The following is a 7,257-nucleotide window of genomic DNA, read 5'->3' as shown; positions in this document are numbered from 1 at the left end:
ATCGCATGGGAAAATGAACCCAATCTAAACATACTCGGGTGGGATTAGGACCTATCATTACTAACTAGTATGACTCTGTTCTGAAAACCAAATGTGCAGTCTGTGTGCGAGAAGTCCGGTCAGCCCGCTCCGCCGATGCCAGTGATTGCTCCTGGGAGCACGGTGAGTTTAGTTTGAATGGACATTACTTGGTAGTCTTAACATTTGAGTGTCGTAATGCTAACGAGACATTGGATCTTTGGTGCAGCTTAACTCCAGAAACGCATCGCAGGATCCTTCTCCAGGTAGCGGCACTAGCCAGCCCGCTCCTACACCTCCCTAATCACGGTAAGTTTCTCTAGTGTTTTGCTTAACAAATGCATAAAGACCTAGACTTAGCTTTATTTCTCCAATATGCTTACCATAATGACCTAGAGTTAGCTTATTTTCCTCCAAAATGACCCATTTTACCTAGGTTAGCTTATAAATGATGCAGTTCATCCAAGTTAGCTCAAAAATGACCCATTTTACCTAGATTAGCTCCTAAATGATCCATTTTACCTACATTAGCTTTAAAATGGCCCATTTCACCTACGTTAACTCCAAAATGACCCATCTTACCTAGGTTATCTCATAAACGATCCATTTCAACTAATTTAGCTCATAAACGATCCATTTGACCTAAGTGAGCTAAAAAACGATCCATTTCACCTAAATTAGCTCTTAAATGATCCATTTCACCTAAGTTAGCTCAAAAAGATCCATTTCAACTAAATTAGCTCATAAATGATCCATTCACCTAAGTTAGCTCAAAAACGATCCATTTCAACTAAATTAGCTCAAAAATGATCCATTTCAACAAAGTTAGCTAAAAAACGATCCATTTCAACTAAGTTAGCTCAAAAACGATCCATTTGACCTAAGTGAGCTAAAAAACGATCCATTTCACCTTAGTTACCTCAAAAACGATCCATTTCACCTAAGTGAGCTAAAAAACGATCCATTTCTAACTTTCTTATTTTGCCATTTTGCAGATTTCATTATGTGCTGGATGGAGTGCTTGTTCTACTCTTCTTGTTCTTGTCTTCTCATTCTTTTCTTCTCATTCTAGTCACCTTAGCTATGGAGTGCTTGTTTATGTATGGATGGAACTTGTTTATGTATGAAATGATGGATGGAACTTGTTTATGTATGAAATGATGGATGGAACTTGTTTATGTATGAAATGATGTATGAACTTGTTTATGTGATGAATGCCTGTGAAATATATCTATATGTCATATATATTTTCTGTGCAAATTGTGGGATTTTATAAAAAACAGAAAAAAAAAACCCAATATGCAGGCTCTTTGCCGTCTGCCACAGACGGCAAAGGCCTCTTTGCCGTCTGCGGCGGACGGCAAAGAAGCCACGTGGCAGCCAACTTTGCTTCCTGGGAGCTGACCCATTTGGTCAGTTTGCCTACAGTGGCAGACGACAAAGACTTTGCCATCTGTGGCAGACGGCAAAGAACCTGCACTTTGCCATCAGTGGCAGACGGCAAAGAACCTGCCATCTAGTGACGTGTAGATGACATCATACGGCGGACGGCAAAGACCAGAGAAATTTTGCCGTCAGCGGCGGACGGCAAAGGTCTGCCGTTAGCCACTTAACGGGCTGACAGCGCAATTATTGCCGTCCGCCCTCTTTGTCGTCCGTCGCAGACGGCAAAGAGCCCTTGCCGTCCGCCGCCAGGAAGCAGACGGCAAAGCAGCTGTTTACCGTAGCCTTCTTTGCCGGAGCCTTTTGCCGTCCGCGGCTGACGGCAAAGGTCTTTGCCGTCCGCCTTTCGAGCCTTTGCCGTCCGCCGTGGCAGACGGCAAAGTAGTTGTTTCCTGTAGTGCCACTTTGGCGTCAACTAGTTTGCACCCATGGCGGACTGAACACGCCTAAGGACAAGGTCCCCTTCCTCAAGGCTCCGGGCGTGAACCCTGCGGCTATGATAGCAGAGCAGGGCTTGCTGGTAGCGTGCAACACACATAGCTGCCCGGAGACGATCGTCCTCAAGGAGCACGGCATCGTCATGCCGCAGCTGCTCTTGCTCTACTTCATCGTAGGCAAGTACTCGTGGTGACCCATATGTGAGTTCTGTGGGGAGTATTGCTTCTGCACCACAAATTAGGGAGAAGGGAGTCTGGCCAGTAGCTCGATTTGGTGTCATTCTGTTGACCAAAGAACCATCGACAGTTCATCAAGCCAACGACTGCTGCATTTTTGCAATTTGTCGAAGGTCCTTGTCTTGAGCCCATGCAGCACTTCGGCATTCATCCTTTCAATCTGTCCATGTCCTTGGGTGGGCGACATAGGCGAAAGAGACCTTGCTTCCAAGGCTTTGGATGTACTGCATGAAGGTGCGGCTCGTGAACTGGGTGCCATTGTCGGTGATCACCCTATTGGGAACTCCAAGACGACACACCAATCATTTAAAGAACTTGACAACTGATTGTGCAGTCACCTTCCTCATTGGCTCTACCTTGGGCCACTTTGTAAACTTGTCGATTGCAACGTAGAAGAATTCAAAGCCCCCGGCATCACGGGGAAAGGGGCCCAAGATGTCAAGCCCCCAAACCGCGAAAGGCCAGGATAAAGGGATTGTTTGAAGGGCTTGAGCAGGTTGATGAATGTTCTTGGAATGGAACTGGCACGCTTCACACTTAGTGACGAGCTCAGTTGCATCCCGAAGGGCGGTGGGCCAATAGAATCCTTGCCAGAAAGCTTTCCCGACAAGTGCTCTTGATCCTAGGTGCGAGCCACACACACCTCCATGTATCTCTACCAATAGCGCTAGTCCATTTTCCCTGCTAATACATTTTAACTTCACACCATTCGGCCTCTTTCTGTATAGAGTGTTGTCCACAAACTGATACATACTCGATTTGTGGGCCACCTTTTCAGACTCCTCTGAGTCATTGGGAATTTCTCCTGTTTGTAGGAATTGGACTATGTGTTCTGCTCATGTTGGATCCTGTGGCTCGACGATAAGGACTAAAGGCATTTCTTTTGTCGTGGGAGCGCTGACCTCAACAGCAAGAACTTGGGGTTCCGCGGGAGGACGGTTCTCACCAACTAACAGAAGGTTCCCTCCGACAGCCTTTTCACTAGTGGCTTCTAGGAGCTCTGCCGGGAAATGTCTGCTGGTGTTCAGTTTCCTTCATTTTCTGGCCAACATTGATGGGGAGACTGATGGTTGAGTTAGGTGGAGTACAAAAGTTCATGGTTCCACAGGGAGCTTTTGAGCGGCACATTTGGATAGGTCATCTACAACACTGTTCTCCATAGGGGGTACGTGTTCTGCTCAATTTTGCCCAGCGCCACTCCAATGTTGATATCTCCGACACCTTCAGGAAGCTGCCGGCGGGGACATACACTTCTGCTGCTATGAAGGTTGTCGGTACCCTTGCCGAGAAGGTGCTTCGAGTGCCCCGGGTCCAAGGAGGTCGCCGGGATTAAACTTTTATGCTCCATTCACCGCAGTGCTATCAAACAAAAGACATATTTTGGCCTTATGTCAGGGCTTACTACTTTCGTGATGTAATATTACTTTTAAATAGTCGTATGAACTTATGCTATCCCTTCACTTTCACTCTGCTTTTGGTCTTTATATAATTCGAGCACCCTACGCATGTCGGAGCCTTGTTGGGGCTAACCACTAGCCGTGAGCGCTTTGAGGACGGATCCTTAGCAGCCTACTGGTAGTGTTGCCGCCGGCAGGTTACCCTTCATCATTATCAATGCGGCCACCTGAGCCATTGAGCAGACTCAAAACAGACAAGGGCGCGAATGACCACGGAGAGGTTCCTTCGCGTGAAGGTTTCTTATACAATCATCATGTTTAAGCGAAGGGAATCGCAAAAAAGTGAACTAGGGAACAAGAAGTTGAGAAGTTTTTCAACTAACCTTTTCCTTCTGCCGTAATCTCCGTCGTGTAAAAATAGATGGTCGGGCCTCTTCTTCCCTCCTTGGAAACCTTGCATGTGAAGATCTTCTTCTTTTGTGCATTGAATACGCACGAAGGATCTCGACATGTCAGGATACCATCATGGGGAAAGTGAGGTGGGTTCTTGCCGTAGCGCCCCTGATAGCATCCCATAGTTGTCGGTGTCAGATGGTCATTCCTTGGACTTGCCGCGGCCTGCAATACTGTCGGGTTCCTGATCCTGCCAGGTGGGTACCCGCGTTGCTGGGCGCTGGCTTGCTGATGATTGGGACAAGCGCACACACACACACACCTCTCTGCCGGGGCTGCCTCTGCTGATCACAGCTTTCGCGGTGACGATAGGGAAGCCGTGGTCCGAGCCGGATCGAGCAAGACCACGTTCACTGCTATGCTCGCAGCCACGAGGAGAAGGCAGAGGTAAGAGTCCCGCGTCGCCACGCCACGACCGCTGCTTTCATGCAAGTGTTGAGGGAGCTGCTCGCCTCTAGTATCTCTTCCGCCTGTTCCCGCTGCGACGGGCTTGGCAATCACGCCACCTGTGGCGTCCGTGCCGCTCTCAGTGCCTGCTCTGCCCGTCATGGTTGCAACGACCATGGCGCCCGCCGCCGCAAGCGAAGGGGCCTTTGAAGTGGAAGGGAGTGCCTCCGCACCGCTCTTCATGGGAGCCATTGGCGATGTAGAAGACGACGAGGATTGACGCATTAGCTGCTGCTTCAAATTCTCGCAAACGACGCGCCCCCTACATGGTGCGCCAAAGATGTCGTGGAGGAGCACGATCACCTATGGGGTAGGGCAGCCACTTTGTGGTTCGGCGGGGGAACGATCATATTGCACAAAGAGCAGAGACGGCATGGCAGCGAGGTGAGGAAGACTCTTTTTACCCAGGTTCGGGCCACACCCTACTCCGACTTTGGTGGATTGATCTGTGGGAACACGAAGACAAGGAGAGCTCAAGCCCGGCAAGGGTGCCTCGGGGAGAGCAGCTACGCGCGTACAAGAGCTAGGGCATCAAAAGATCGAATCCTTTCTTAGGTTGCCTCGGGCCTCCTTTTATAGCTTAAGGGGCGACCATAGTGGCAAAACAGTCATTATACAAGGATTAGATAGCCAACAGTGCTACCATACCTAACCCTGGCAGTTTCGACAAAATGCCATAAGTCCTATCATAGGTGTCGTGTGGAGAGGAAGTCATGGCAAGGATCTCCCACCGCTTGCCTAACCACCTCTCATTTGCTTGACACGCCTCTGGGATGGGTGTCATTAAAGGTAATCTCTTCTCCAGCAGGCTGCCACATGCAAGACAGGATCCACCTAGCCGCCGGAGAGCTTGATACCGCACTAATTAGTGACTGGTGTTAGATGAGGTGGAGCGGTGGGGTCCTGGCGGAGGTTTGCTGGCATGGAGCCTGCCGGGCCCTTGTCTTGGGGTCTTGCCTTGGCCTTGCCGGCCCGAAGACCCTACCAGGATGGCTTGGCCTCAGCCCCAGGCACTGTCTCGACCTTGCCGGCCTCGCCTGCCCGGCAGGGGAGATCTCCCCAAGGATCTTCAAGTTGCTTGCTTGACTTGGTCTTGAGCTTGAGATGTCCAGCAAGGTCTGTCTGTCCCCAGTGGCCACACTGGTCTGTGCACAAGTAAGGGGGAAACAAACACCCCTATTTGTGTACACCGACAGGGCCTACATTTCCACCATTCATTTTATGAGAGAGAACCACCAACTCATGTGTTGAGATCAAGAGATTCCATTCCTACTATTTGAACCTTGATTTCTAGCCTTCCCCAAGTTGCTTTCCACTCAAATCGTTCTTCCACCATAGCCAAATCTAAGAGAGAGAGTTGAGTGTTGGGAGACTATCATTTGAAGCACAAGAGCAAGGAGTTCATCATCAACACACCATCTATTACCTTTTGGAGAGTGATTTCTCCTAGATTGGTTAGGTGTCGCTTGGGAGCCTCCGACATGATGTGGAGTTGAACCAAGAAGTTTGTAAGGGCAAGGAGATCGCCTACTTCTTGAAGATCTACCCAAGTGAGGCATGTCCTTCATGGGTGATGGCCATGGTGGGTTAGACAAGGTTTCTTCTTCATGGACCCTTCCTGGGGGGAGCCCTCCGTGGACTCACGCAACCATTACCCTTCGTGGGTTTAAGTCTCCATCAACGTGGATGTACGGTAGCACCACCTATCAGAACCAAGCCAAAAATTCTCTGCCTCTCCATTGCGTTTGCACACTTCAATCCCATCCCTTTACATTCTTGAAAATTGCATGCTTTACTCATTCCACTACCTATACTCTTGTCATGCTTGCTTGAGATGTATTGGATGCCCTTTAACTTGTGCTAAACTTAACCTTAACTTGAAGAAATTAAAACTGCCACTTTTAATTGTGAAGGGTCTATCACCCCCCTCTAGACCCATCTTATCGATCCTTTCAGCCCGCCACCAGGATGCTCAGCGCGTAGAGCCGCAGGAAATCCGTGGGGTCGGGGGCGCCATCGTAGCATGGTGGCGGATTCAGTCTGAACCTCATGGGCCAATCCACCCGACAGAGATCGCGGGTGAAGGCACGGCAACCCATGACGCCAGGGGGAACCCCACCAGCGAGGGGGAGCATCGCCCATGGAGCTGATGAAGTGGGGCAGAGCGGAAGAACAATGGCGCACCCCTACCTGGCACACCAAATGTTATAATCGAGGCTCTGAGGACCCAAGAGGTTCGAACTCTGGGTTGCGCTCGCTCCTACTGCCCTACTCCTTCTTGCTACTAACCATTGTGACGCTATGGCGAGAGCGAGCTAGCGGGGGCAGGCCGGAGATACAACAGTTACCCAGGTTCGGGCCACCTCGTGGTGTAAAACCCTACTCCTGCTTGGTTTGGGGATTTCTATGGTGGTGCAGACAAGAGTACAAGGGCTGGAGAGCCAAAATGGTCCACCTCCTCCATGGCAGCATCCTACCCCTCTTCTATACATGCATCGGTCCTCTTCCCTCTAAAACATGGCGGGAAGAGTTGCCACGCAATGGCAATTTGAAGGGGGACATGGGCGCAATCTATCCTGACAAAAGGTGGTCTTTGCCTGCAAAGTCGTCGTCCATGACACGCCGGTGGGCTCGGTGATGACCACCGCCTTGTGCGCCCATCGTCTTGGTCCTCTTGCACTAATTAGGGAACCTTTGGGGATTGCTTTGGGAACTTGTGGCCGGCCTTGCTCCCTTAGCAAGGAAGAGGAAAGCCTCATCATCCGCGCCTGTTGGCGCGGCCTCCGGCACCATTCATCATATCGCGCGTCACCCATGTGAACACG

The sequence above is a fragment of the Aegilops tauschii genome, chromosome 4 (assembly GCF_002575655.3).
Source record: "Aegilops tauschii subsp. strangulata cultivar AL8/78 chromosome 4, Aet v6.0, whole genome shotgun sequence".
NCBI classification, from domain to species: Eukaryota; Viridiplantae; Streptophyta; class Magnoliopsida; order Poales; family Poaceae; genus Aegilops; species Aegilops tauschii.
Note: the sequence above shows the minus strand (reverse complement) of the source record.